Source organism: Melospiza melodia, unplaced genomic scaffold (genome assembly GCF_035770615.1).
Source record: "Melospiza melodia melodia isolate bMelMel2 unplaced genomic scaffold, bMelMel2.pri scaffold_62, whole genome shotgun sequence".
Taxonomy (NCBI): domain Eukaryota; kingdom Metazoa; phylum Chordata; class Aves; order Passeriformes; family Passerellidae; genus Melospiza; species Melospiza melodia.
This window is the reverse complement of record NW_026948801.1, coordinates 2729387-2744313: the sequence shown is the minus strand read 5'-3', so window position 1 is coordinate 2744313 and position 14927 is coordinate 2729387.

Below are 14927 nucleotides of genomic sequence, written 5' to 3'. Positions count from 1 at the left end.
GAGTCAGAGTCCGAGCCGGAAGTCAACTGGCCGGACGTTTCCGGGTTGCTCAGCCGTTTTCTCGGGCTCCAACCCCGCCCCTTCTTGAGGGGGTCAGGCCGTTCCCTCCCCCTGAAGTCCCCCTGCCTCCTGCTGGGGGAGGTTCTTGCCCTGTAAGGACCTAATTTAAAATGAGCGCTTTGATTGGTCTTAGGGTCCTTCTCGGGGGCCGCCCCTCCTCCCCGCTCACCCACGCCTGCGCTGTTCACTGAGCCTTCTGCATTTTCACCCCCGTATCATCATTCCAGCCCTGGTCACTCGCTCCGGTGCCATTTTCAAATGCATATGGCGGGGGTGCGTTTTTATCAACCGCTTCGGGGTCCGATATTATTAGCAGCATTCCGCACCTCCTGTGCTAGCCCCTGCCAAAACGTCTGCGCGCGCTCCCCCTCCGATGGTGAGTCCGGTCGCTGAGGGGGTTCCGGCATTCGCGCCTCTGCGCGCCTGACCAGGTCAAAGTCCTCCGCGGTTGGTTGCTGCCCCTACCTGTCGATGGAAGGAGACCCGGACACCAATCGGTTCATCGCAGGTCCAATTTATTGATCGATACAGCGGGTTAAATACAGTTCATAATAAGCTTCATACATATTGCAAAAGCTGAGCTCAGGATTGGTTAGTTAAATATCAGCAACTACGCCTACTTCTGCATTTTTGTGGTTATTCTTTTGATACTTTCTGCATATTTCCAGCAAGAATCTCTCTTCCCTATCCTCATGTTGCGGCAAGGGCATCATGTCCTTGCCTGTCATTGGTCACCAACTGCTGACTTCCCTTTCAAGCTTAACCAGCGGCATTTGTTGCTTTTCTTGTTCTGTTTCTCCCAGCTGATTTATGACCGGAGATAGCTCAGGGATGCCACTTGCTCGGTTTCTCGGCTGTTTAGGTGGCCTGGAAAGGCCCAGGGTGGCCTTGGACAGCCCGGCGCTTCAAAGGACGAGGAGAGACTTCTGATCTTGTTTTGGTCTCAGTGTTTATTAATTGTTTATCTAAAAGATTTTCTTTCAGCCCGACAGAGGTCTGCACAGCAAGTCAGCCATGGGCACACTCTGCAAGCCCCTGGGGCGGTCACTTATCTTTATACCCGAAGTTACGTGTACAATATTTATAATTTTTCCCCAATACCTTCTACCCTTATTAACCGGTGCACTTCTAGTAATGACCAATCCCAAAGTGCCACCATCACCACAGAAGATGGAGGCCAAGAAGAAGAAGAAGAAGGACAGGACACGCCCCAATTCCTCCATCTTACTTCTTTAGACCCCCTTGTCCAGAAATCCTAAACCCTGTGTTTTACACTCTAATTAACTTATCCCTTCACCATTCACCCCAGTGAAATCCTCCCAGTCCTCATACAGGTGTCATCTCCTGTGTAGGATCAAAGTCCTGCCACCAGACACTTCTGGCAACATTCCAGGACTCCCGAGCCCCCCAAGGGCTCGGCCACTCTGCACCTCCATCCTGAGGTGCTGAGATCCCACATGCATTATGTCAACATGGCCTTTCTCAGCTAACCAACTGTTAACAAAACTCTCCACATTTCCCCCGTTTTCTTCTTGAGCAAGAAGACTAGTCTGCCAGGTTTTTGCTATCATATGGCTGACCATGTTTTGAATACAATTAAAGACACAAGGCAAAATAAGCAAAAACATTAAAATTGCACCCAGTAGCCCTATAGCATATGTCACAAGGTTCCTCAGCCATGGTCCAAGTCCTAAGCTTTTAAGCCATTCGTCAATTCCTAAACCTTCTTCATCCATGAGATTGTGAAGTCCCTGTTGCAGTTCTTTTATCTTAGTGTGAATGGACACCGAACGATCAGACAAATTCATGCAACACATTCCCTCGAACTCTTCACATCCATGCCCTTGTGCTAAGAGCAAAAAATCTACAGCAGCTCTATTTTGCAAAACAGCATGGTTAACACTCGGCACATCTGTGGTTAGCATATCTAGAATTTGTGATGTCTTGTTTAGCTCATCCTTTGCCCAGCATCCTAATTGTTTTGCTAAATTCATGGCTTTATTGGCAGATATCCGTTTTGATACTCTTTGGGACTCCCATGACAGCGAAGCAACTTAACAGGTGCCTGCTAACATGTATAGCTTTCTCTCCTGCCTGAGCCGTAGCCCATATGTAGTAACTATATGTATCTATAGTGACATGCACATACTTGACTCTACCAAATCTAGCTACATGCGTAACATCCATTTGCCATTTCTCATTTATTTCTAAACCTCGAGGATTAACTCCGACGCCTAAACCTATTCCCCCATTATGATAACTACATGTTGGACATGCTCTAACAATGGCCTTAGCTTCTGACAAACTCAGCTCAAAGTGCCCTGCTAATCCTTTTGCATTTTGATGATATCTACTATGTGCTTCTCTGGCCAATGTGTGCTTATCAATAGGACAAGAGTATCAATGGGTAAGGTAACCAATTTGTCTGCACGTTCATTCCCTTCTCCTAAACCTTCAGACCATTTATGGCTCCTAATATGAATCACAGAATACGCTGCATTTCTCTCCCGTAAAGCTTTCCTTAATTGTACCAGTAACTCATACAATCGTTTATTATTCACTTCCTTAATTGCTGCTTCCTCTATTCGTCGGACTACTTCTGCGACATACAGAGTCTGTGACCACATTTAAAGGCTCCTGTAAGTTGGACACTGCCCATACTACTGCTAACAATTCCACGGTTTGTAAGCTATCTGCAGGGTCTGCTGTGAGGAGTTGGTGCTTCCATTGTCCTTTTTCTTGCCAGGTGACAGCAGCACGCCTTGATTTCTTCTTGATTACAAAAATAGGTGTATTCCAAGGGCTCGTGGAGAGTCATAGGTGTCCCTGTGTGTATTGTTCCTTTACCAATTCATGGGCATGCATAAGACTCTCCCCTTTTAATGGCCATTGCTTATCCATCACAGGTGTATCCGTATTCCAGGTGAGTGGAATGGGGAAAGTCCAAGCAATGGCAATTACCCCAAAGGGTGATGGTTAGTTAACACCACTCCCAATTGTGTTAAAATGTCCCTTCCAATTAAGCAAGAAACTGTAGGAGGTAATTGAATGAAGCCCCAAAACAGATAGTCTTCAAGGAATAATGAGTTAAAACATAGAATGTGAGGCATTTGAAGAAAGCATAGTATTAGGAAACACATAGAGCAATTAATCAGCTAAAACATGGAACACAATGACAGGAAAGAGATAGGGATGAGAAGAACTGGTGGGCTAAGCATGTTCAGAGCCAACAATGTCAAACTGACCCTAAGGACTTTGCCAAGCCATAGAGACCAAGCCAAGTACACCGGGAATTGACCAAATTAGGAAAGGAGTTCAAAAGTTTAAGGAGGAAGACTCATCAGGAGACCCCAGCCTATGATGAAGGCAACCGGAACGACCACCAAGATGATCCTCAAAAGAGGTGTCCCCGCCCACACTCCACCTACACCACGCCCCCTATGAATATGCATGCAAAGATATGATTATGTATATGATCTGATGTAATCCTATATTCAAAACTGTATAAAAGGCTTGCTTTGTTACGAGAAACTCAGAAATCCATTTTGTGATTTCTCCGACGCGTCGTAATAAATACCTCCTGCTTATCTGACCTAGACTGAGTCTCTTAAGCAGTTATTCTCGCCTTTTTGGGGCAAAATTCGGCATCATTTTCTGGCGACCCAGATGGGACCAGACAGGAGATCCAGGACTTGAGGGGTCCTCCCCGAGCCGGGTCCGGGGTCGGGACCCTCGGGCGCCCCTGACTAATGTTTGTCAGAAGAGACTCCCCCCCGGGCCAGTGCTTTCGGTGGACGAAGAGTACCCTGCATCTCCTGCTCCAATTAAGAGGTATTTAAATTCTTTATTGGTTTTAGGATAAAGCGCTTTTATTGGGAAACGGGGGTCAGACGTGACCGCCCGAAGGGAAAGCTGGGGGACGCCCCAGTAAAGAATCCCAGCTGGGTTGAAATCCTAGCATTGGTTTGCTAGCATTGGTTGGCTAGCATTGGTTTGCTAGCATTGGTTTGCTAGCATTGGTTGGCTAGCATTGGTTTGCTAGCATTGGTTTGCTAGCATTGGTTTGCTAGCATTGGTTTTGCTGGGGTTAAAAATCCCAGCTTCAGTTAAAATTGATTGGGAGAAAACACAGGTTAAAGTCCTGCTGGAGGGAGTATTCGTTTATCTTGGTATCTTCGATCTGTTTTTACTGTGTGGGAACTGTTTTAAACATTGTGCACAGTGTTATAACACTGTGGATTGCTTTCTGAGAGGTCTGTCAGCCGGAGATCCTTTTGTGTCTGTTCTATGTGCCTGTTGCAAAATCTTACAGGAAATATCTTGTCGCTCTCTCTGTAATCTTTTAGAAAAGACTAAGTTGATAGACGTCCGGCAAGAAATTTGTCACCCCCTGCAATTGTTATACTGTCTACAGTTGTGATTGCATGAGTCTGGCAAACCGGTATCTCGCGGTCAGTAGGCGACCTCTCGTGACCAAACCTGGTAAAACAGTCCGTTCTGATATAGACTATAAGGTAGGAACTATTTCGTAAAGGTGTGGGTATGAGTGAGAGTGCATGAGACGAAGCGTTTGCAGATTGTGTGTATGAAGTGTTAAAATAAATTAGTAACAGTACATACGAGACAACAGAGACTGATCTGGTTGGACAAACACAGGGAATAGCAATGGGAGGCCAACAGAGTAAGGACATAAATATGAAAACCCCCTTAGGATGTATCCTAAAGCACTGGAAGGACTTGGGAGGGATCCCGGGGGGAAACATAAGTAAAAAGGCACTCCTTAAGTATTGTACACAGTGGTGGCCATTGTACAAGTTAGATGACAATGAGAAATGGCCGCCGGAGGGAACAACTAATTATAACACTATTTTGCAATTGATGCTTTTCCTCCGCCGATTCAATAAATGGGATGAAATAATGTACGCAGACATGTTCTTCACCCTAAGGAATAAACCTGAGTGGCAAAAAGAATGTGAAATTAATGTAGCCCCTCAGGATCCCCTAGTACTAGCCCTGGAAAGGGATAAGAAGGGTCCAAAGCCCAAGGAACGTTGCTGTGAGACATGTAGTGAAAATGAGAAAAAGAAAGGTGTGGGACCTACCTGTTTTTATTGTCATAAAAAGGGGCACCTGCAAAGAAATTGCAAAAAGAAACAGCAAGATGAGAAAACTTCTCAGGAGAGTCAGAAAGGGCAAGGGTTTTGTCTAACGAAGAAGATCGAATTACACCTAGAAGAGCCCTTGATAATAAAGCTAAGAGTAGGTCCTCAGAGTGAAGAATTTGTATTTTTAATAAATACAGGAGTTTCTCAGTCAATAGTGACAAAATTACCCCAGGGATGTGAAGTGAGTGGTGAGCAAGTTTCAGTAATCGGAATTACAGGAGAAGCTTTCCCTGTTCCTATAATAAAAGGGGTGAAAATTGAAACAAATGACAAATTTGGAGTAAATGATTTATTGTTGATACCAGAGGCCGAGGAGAACATGTTAGGCAGAGATCTAATAATAGCCCTAAATTTACAGATAAAACCCTGTGAAGGAAAACTTGAAATTTATTCTTCACCTAAAGAAGATGATCTAGAAATTAATGACATGGGTTAGCATTCAGGTGAAGTGGAAAAGTTTAGAGCGAAGGAGTCCGGTCCCTTTAGTCCCTCCTGGTCAGAGCAAGCTTGTGGATTTTAAAAGGGCAAGAAGGGACTATTTATACAGACTCCAAATATGCTTTTAGTATAGTACATACTTTTAGAGAAATTTGGAAGGAAAGGGGACTTATAAACACTCAAAGGAAGGGGTTAATATAGGGGAGGGGATAGTTCATATAAAGGAACACCAGAGGGGGAGGGATATTAGAGTCAGAGAAATAATGTGGCTGGTAAAGAAGCAAAAAGAGCGACCTTAAGAAAGGGAGATACTGAAATTATGACCTTACAAAAATATAGAAATTCAGCACGAGACTCTTTCCCTTCCGCTAGTAGAATTGGCAGCTATAAGGAGTTTTTCCTGATGATAGAATTATGATGCCAAAACCAGTGGCACATTAGATCTTAGATAACTTGTATAGACGGACATACTGGGAAGCAAAAGCCTTTTGTGGTCACTTTTTAAAATTTTTTTTGGATGTATGAGGATATTTGAAATTCAAAAGCAAATTACTCAGGTGTGTCTCACCTGTTAAAAGGTAAAAAAGAAGGTGTTTAAAGCCCTCCCTCTGGAGGATGCAAAACAGCCTAACGGCTATTTCCAAAGATCCAGGTTGAATTTGTAAAGTAAGTTGGTGGAAATATTTGTTAATTATAGTAGATCAATTAACTCAGTGGGCTGAAAGCACAGTTCAAACAATACCTTTGATTAATACAGGAGCAACTCTTTCAGTTTTAAATCAGGAATTGGTACCTAAAAGTGATCAATTTGTACAATTTGTGGGAGCAACAGGCCAACCAGAAAAGCCTTACTTTTAAAACCCATTAAATACAATATTAGGAGACAATGGGAATTCATCAATTCTGATATTTACCAAATTCACCAAAGCCCTTATTGGGAAGAGACCTATTGGAGAACTTGGGAGCCATGATAAAATTCAACAAAGACAAATTGGGATTTCAAGTAAGTGAAGAGCAACTGATTACAGCCTTAAGCCTAACAATCAGCTGTATAGAACCGAAGCCTAAAAGTCACAATATTGAGCGTATCCTGAGTGAGACATATCCATTAGTATGGGCTACCGATATACCTGGGAAATCAAAACAAGCCACACCTATCATTATTGAACTTATGCCTGGAGCGAGGCCGGTAGTTAGGAAACAATACCCACTGAGGTTAGAAGATAGAAAGGGAATTGATAGAGTGTGAATCGGATTTTAGTACACCAATCCTGCCAGTAAAGAAACCTAATGGAGCTTATAGACTAGTTTAGGATCTGAGAGCAGTAAACGAAATAACCAAGACATTACATCCGGATGGAGCAATTCTCCCACGATTTTTGGGAATTAGTTAGCCAAAGAATTAGAACAGTGGGAAAGGCCGCTGGGAGATGGCACCCTTCTGCAATACGTAGACGACCTCCTAATAGCAACAGTGACAGAGGAAGAATGCATTGAATGGACTATTTCCTTGTTAAACTTTCTGGGATATTGAGTCTCTCAACAGAAAGCACAGCTGGTGCAAAAAGAAGTGGTGTACCTGGGATACGAAGTCTCCAGAGGACAGCGATCCCTGGGAGCAGCTAGAAAAGAGGCCATCTGTCAGATGCCTAAACCAGAGACAGTGAGAGATCTGTGCACCTTTCTGGGGATGACAGGTTGGTGTCGGCTATGGATCTACCAGTACGGGATACTCGCTAAACCACTGTATGATTTTTTGAAGGAAACTAAGGACGTTCTAGTTTGGACTCCTGAGGCAGAAGGGGCCTTCAAGAAGTTGAAGCTGGAGCTAATGAGAACACCGGCCTTAGGTCTCCCAGATGTATCAAAACCATTCTGGCTGTTCTCCCAAGAACGACAAGGGATGGCCCTGGGAGTCCTAGCACAGCAGTTGGGAACACACAAGAGAGCTGTGGCCTACTTCTCCAAGCGATTGGATGAAGTAAGTAAAGGATGGCCAGGCTGTCTGAGGGCAGTGGCTGCAGTGATAATTAACATAGAAGAGGCCAGAAAGCTCACGCTGGGCCAAAAGATGACTGTGTTAGTATCTCACACTGTATCGGCCGTGCTGGACCAGAAAGGCAACCATTGGTTGTTGCCTTCCAGATTCTTAAAATACCAGGCCATCCTGGCCGAATCAGATGACGTAACCATTCAAGTAACTAACATTGTGAACCCAGCTTCATTTTTAGAAGGGAGAGCCCCGTCAGAACCCATCGAACACGACTGCCTGGAAACAATTGAAGCCGTCTACTCCAGTCGCCCAGATCTCAAAGAAGAGCCGCACGAAGGTGCGGACAACTGGTTTTCAGATGGCAGCAGCTTCGTGAAGCAAGGAGTAAGAATGGCTGGCTATGCAGTCACTACTACAGAAAGGGTAATTGAGTCAAACCCCTTGCCTGCAGGGACTTCAGCCCAAAAGGCAGAGCTGATAGCTCTGACTCGAGCCCTGGAATTGGCGGAAAACATGCAGATTAATATATGGACAGACTCTAAATATGCCTTCTCCATTGTACATGCTCATGGGGCCATCTGGAAAGAGAGAGGACTATTGACTACACAAGGAAAAACAGTCAAACATGCTGAAGAGATTCTGCGATTGCTAGAGGTGGTCCAACTCCCAGCACAAGTGGCCATAATGCATTGTAAAGGATATCTGAAAGGTAACACTATCCCAGAAATAGGGAACAGGAAGGCAGATACGGAAGCTAAATTGGCTGCCACTAGGACTAGAGAAGTAGAAATAGTAGCCCTAATACCAGGAGAGCTGGATACTGATATCAAGCCAGAATACCAGGAATCAGATCACAGATGGATCCAAAGAAATAAAGGTAAACTGTTAGACAGTGGATGGGGACAATTAGAGACAGGACAATTGATAATACCAGAGAACCTAATGTGGCAGATTGTGAAAACAGAGCATGAAAAGGCCCATTGGGGCCTAGATCCACTTTACCAACATTTGCGAGCTAGGATAGCAGGACCAAAATTATTTACTACTGTAAAACACGTTACATCCCAGTGCGAGCGGTGTCTGAAAAATAACCCGAATACGGGAACCAAGGTACACCAAGGAGCCATAAATCGAGGTAAATTTCCAGGTGAAGTATGGCAAATGGATTTTTCTGAACTCCCAAGAAAAGGGGGGTTTTGGTATTTGTTGGTATTAACTGATACATTTTCTGGGTGGCCTGAAGCATTCCCTTGTAGGACAAATAAGGAAAGAGAGGTGACTAAAGTACTGTTGAATGAAATTATTCCACGGTTTGGGGTACCGAAAAGCATTTCTTCGGATAGAGGTACACATTTTTGTGCAAAAGTGGTGAGAGCAATAAGTAAAGCATTACAAATCAAATGGCAACTACACACACCTTATCGTCCACAGGCCAGTGGGCAAGTGGAAAAGATGAATCATCTCATCAAACAGAAAATTGCCAAAATATGCCAGGAGACTAATTTGCAGTGGTATCAGGCTTTGCCTATTGCTCTGCTCAGACTGAGAGTCAAACCAAGATCAAAAGAAAAGCTAAGTCCATTTGAAATTCTGTATGGTAGACCCTATGCTATGCAAGTTGTAAATGGGGATGCAATAGACCAAATCGGTAATCAGTACATTTATGATTATATAATTATGGTGGGGAAACAGTTCGATAAGAATGCTACTGTGGTGATAGGGCACCAACCTAAACAACCTGATTGTAAGTTGCATCCGTTTAATCCCGGTGATTGGGTGTATGTTAAGAATCTTTTAGGAAAACCCCTACAAGAAAAGTGGGAGGGACCTTTCCAAGTGCTGCTGACTACCTTCACCGCGGTTTGGATCAAGGAGCGACCTACGTGGATCCACTATTCACGGGTCAAGAAAGCTCCGAAGAACAAACAAGAGGAGCAGACATCATGATCCTGACTCCACCTCAAACCTTCACAACTCTGATCATTGGACTCTCGATAAGTATAGCTCTTCCCCAAGACTCTTCCCCAATAGACCCATGGTCTCATGCACACCAGTGTATCCACCCGGAGTTGGGAATGAGCGGACCCTATTTCGAGGTTTATGCCTTACGTAATAATCAGCCATACGCAAGTGAAGTATGGGATCAGCCCTCCATGATAGCATACAAGGGAGACCAAATCCAAATTGGGTGTCGAGAGCTTGACCCAGTAGAAGGAAGAGAAGAAAAAACAAGGCGGCTGGTATTAACAATTCAACCCTCGATGCCAGCCTCTGAACATAACCTAATTACCTTTAGTCTAGTGAAAATGGGCAAGCCCACTGCCTGGACTCAGCAAAAGGGCCCAATTTCATGTCAGTGGAGTGACTTCAGGGAAGATCCACCTGGATCACAACCCCGAAACTCGGTGATTTATAGAGAAGATTCACTTGGGGAGCTACACCCTCAAAACATAACCTATAACCCTCACCCCCTTCTCTACCCTGCGGGAAAGATCGTAGCATCTAGTGGTCCTGAGGAAGGAAAAGCACAGTGTGAGATGGCATTTAGATTGGATCAGTCAATGACGTTCACATGTGAAAGGGAGTTGAAAACACTGGGACGGGGTTTTAGCTTCCCCGGGCGTGCTGTTGAATATAAGATAGAATTACCAGGAGACGTGATCCCATTGTATCCAGATCTAGACTTGCCCCAAGAAACCACCCTACCAGTGGAATGTAAAGCAGTACATAACCTAACCTTTATAGGGCCTCAGGTGATAAGAAAATCTAACGAACTAATATTGTTGTTAGACCCCACTTATTCCCTGAAAAAGGTGCGAATGAACATTCACACCGATATTACTTATTTGCAAAAGGATTGCCGACCATTTATACAGCAAAGCCTTAAGGGATGGAATGCATGGCTAGCGACAAGGTCTCATCACAGAAGAACAAAAAGAGATCTAAGTGGGTGGATTGGCACCGGATTTGGCATAGTAAACACAATAGATCAAGAGGTATTAGTAAACAAATTAAGTACCGTCACGTCGAGCTTAGGAAAGCTTAAGATGCCCCTCAGTTCATCCATGCTTACATTAGCTGAAACACAATCGCTAGTGGTGAAATTACTAACCATGGTAGCAAACCATACTGCAGAGGATTTTGTAAAGCTCACTGACTACACAGGGGAACTTAGCAGAGACATTGCACTCGCTGTCCAATGCTCTCAGACGCAACAATGGGTACAATCAGTAGCGGCAGGAATAATGAGAGAAGGAACGTCAGGTATATTACCTCAAGAAATAAGGGAAACAATATTAAAGGACAATCATACTACACAATTTGAGAGGGACCATCAGGCTTGGTGGCAATTAGTGAACTTCACTTATGAGCCTCAACAAGAACACATTGAAGCTTATGTCCTCACCATTAGTGCGGCAGAGGAAAGAGCTATCTTTCCCATCCTCACCCTAGGGACAATACACCAAGATGTCATTGTCAGGCCAATAGACCATAACGTCTGGGCCAGTTATGATTACACCAAAAATAGGTGGCAATCGGTTAGCACAGAAGCATGTATCCCCAGAGGACAATTAGGCTATGTTTGCAAAAATGCTGTGGTAGAAGCCGAAGATTTATGCTTAGATGCTGAAAATAGTGTATGTACCTTAGAAATGCTTCCACATGATAGAACACAATCACAAGTCTACTATATAGGAAATGGGTGTGCTTGCGTAAGGACAGCCTGTGACAACGTCACTATAGATAATTGCCAAGAAGAGACTAACAATACTAACTTTTGCGTATGCAACTTTACCAAGATCGTAGGTTGTGATTTTCATTACACTGTTCCAATAACTACCCAACAGCTAATTAACGCAAATTTCAACCTATATCAAGAGATACCGAAATTACAAATAGGGATGGACGTTAAGATTCTCAAAGCAATGCTCGCACATCCCAAAGTAAAGGAATTGGTGCAAAAGGTAAATCAAACAACTAAACGAATGGTATGGCAGGTAGAACATAATTCAGAAAAGATAAAGAGTGTCCTGACCAAAGTAGAAAAGTGGGCCAGCATCATTGGTGGGATATCTTTACAGGATACTCCCCAACAGCTACACAGGTCTTCAACTACCTGGTGCACCCAATGCTGATAGTAATAGTAGTTCTGTTACTATTAACTTTCACAAATATTTGTATGTGGTGGAAACTAAGAGTCATAATGAAAAGGACCCAAATGGTTTGGGCTATGGTACGAGCGTATCAGCGTCCTATAGGATCAGAACTTGACGAAAGAATTCGTAAGTTATAAGAAAAAGGGGGGAATGAAGCCCCAAAACAGATAGTCTTCAAGAAATAATGAGTTAAAACATAGAATGTGAGGCATTTGAAGAAAGCATAGTATTAGGAAACACATAGAGCAATTAATCAGCTAAAACATGGAACACAATGACAGGAAAGAGATAGGGATGAGAAGAACTGGTGGGCTAAGCATGTTCAGAGCCAACAATGTCAAACTGACCCTAAGGACTTTGCCAAGCCATAGAGACCAAGCCAAGTACACCGGGAATTGACCAAATTAGGAAAGGAGTTCAAAAGTTTAAGGAGGAAGACTCATCAGGAGACCCCAGCCTATGATGAAGGCAACCGGAACGACCACCAAGATGATCCTCAAAAGAGGTGTCCCCGCCCACACTCCACCTACACCACGCCCCCTATGAATATGCATGCAAAGATATGATTATGTATATGATCTGATGTAATCCTATATTCAAAACTGTATAAAAGGCTTGCTTTGTTACGAGAAACTCAGAAATCCATTTTGTGATTTCTCCGACGCGTCGTAATAAATACCTCCTGCTTATCTGACCTAGACTGAGTCTCTTAAGCAGTTATTCTCGCCTTTTTGGGGCAAAATTCGGCATCATGAACAACTGAAAACACAGCAGATACTTGTTGATTCTCAATGCACACAGACAAAGACGGCGATCTGCTGGCTAAAGTAAATCCTCCCACTCCTGTGAGCATGTTTGATGATGGTAATAGGGGCCAATGTTGTGACCACGCTTCTGGAGAAATGATGCTGGTATCAGCTCCTGTATCCAATAATCCATAAATGGTTATGCTTTGATGTCCATGGGTAATCTCAACTTTTTGTTTTGGTCTATTTTGTAAATCCACAGTCAAAAGTGTAACACCAGTTGAGCCAAAACCCTTCTCATTCCGTGTTTGCCCAGTAAATGATGGTATACCCAATGTTATTTGTGAGAGCGGTACCAATTGTGCGATGCGTTGTCCTTTTGTTATTTTAATCGGGGGATAAAGGGTGTAAACCATGATTTGTATTTCCCCTGTATAGTCCGCATCAACAACACCAGTCAATACAAATAATCCCAGCATGGTTGTTGAGGAACGTCCTAGTAACAATGCTCCACATCTTTGTCCATTTAATATAAGAGGACCCTTTCCTCCACTTGGTATCCTCTCAGGCCGGTTCGTCATTAGTGTGACGTCTACTGCTGCTGATAAGTCCAAACCGAGGCTCCCTGCTGTAGCTGGTTGCAGATAGGAGGTAGCAGTGATGTTATGGCAGCAGCTGGTGTCTCTGATGTCACAGCGGCAACTTGTGTCTGGGTGCGGCCCGAGCCTCCTTGCGTGACTGCCAGTGAGCCGCTTCGGAGAGGAGCAAGAGCAGCTAACATATGACTCTGAGTAGACTCTGCTTGCTTTTGCAACCCTAATCCTAATTCCTTTAAAGCTTCTGCTATAAATGCCTGTGAATCTGTTGGCATTGATGCCATTCGCTCTAATGCCTCCTCAATGGTCCAATTTGCCCCTAAAGTAGCTAACACTCTTTGTGTTGCTGGATTGCTACTTTGAAATGCACGCTGCTTTAATAGCGCCCCTTTCATGTATTCCGCAACACCAGCCCGATCTATGGCAGCAGCTGCTCAATCGATAAAATTTCCAAATGATTCTTCTCTGCCCTGTTTAATATCCATATAAGCCGGTAACCCTCCTGGCTTTTTAACCATGTCTATTGCAGCACGCACTAATCGCATAGACTCTCTAAGCTTATCTGCTCCCGATATCATCTGTGCCTCTGTACACAAATATGCCCCTAAGCCCATCAGCTCCTCTACTGTTACTCCATGTAATGGATCTCCCTGAGCTCGTTGTACAGCAACCGACTCATTAACCATAGCTTGCCAATGTGCATTAAACAATAACTGCTGGTACTGAGTGAATATTAAACACACTATTCCTCTTAAATCATTTGGGCATAAAATCTGAGTATTAAAAAGGTAATCTAGCATTTGCCTAACAGGTTTACTTTTTACTCCAAACTGACTAACCGTAGAACGTAACTGAGCTAACAACTTCCAATCTAAGGGAGTATATTCTGCTATATTATGTGTAAGGTTCCCCTGTGCATCATACTGTGGTGTGTATGTGACCGGACATGCAAGACTAGAAGCTACTTCCACCGCCTCGCCATCCCCCATTTGCATTACTTCTTTCGCCAAAGCAGCCCAAGCTTCCCTCCTCTGTTTAGCCATCTCCCCCCATACGTCACTGTGTGCCCCTGGGATAGGGTCTGACTCTTTAAGGGTGCTATGCTTCTGGCACTTCGGTACAGACACCGAGCTTTCGGGTGGGGGGGGCAGTGGGACCAGAGCTGGCTCGTGCGGAAGAAGCGGCCCCCCCGCCGAAGCTGGCTGGCTCGGGGGAAGCGGCGGAGGCAAAGCTGGCGGCGGAGGCGAAGTTGGCTTGCTCCCACCCCCACCATCCGACCCGCCTGAAGCTGGTGGTGGAGGCAAAGCTGGTTTGCTCTTACCCCACCATGCGACTCGCCCTCCCCCTCTGACAGGAAAGGTGCAGACGGTTCCACTGCGCCTATAGGAAAATCCTCCACACCACTTTGCTGGGGACTCCTAGGCATAAGTATCTTAGTTACAGAAGGTGCCAGGGGGTCATCCTCACGACCATACCCTATATTCCTCTTATGAGCTTCTGTCGCCCTTTCTGCTGCCTTTCTCTCAGAGACCTGCTGAAGTAACGTGTTATACACCACCCGCCATAACTTCCCTAATTTCTTTGCTGACTTATCATCATCTAGTACTGTATCCCACAGTATTTCCCCAAACTTCTTCCACTCTGCTAGCTCATGAACTGTATGCGGGTTAGAAAAGATACCTTTAGCATGGCCATAGGCTAATAACCCTGGTAATTCATTTTTTAAATCTATCCCTTTTATTCCTCGCCGTTCTAAATACGCGGCGAATAAA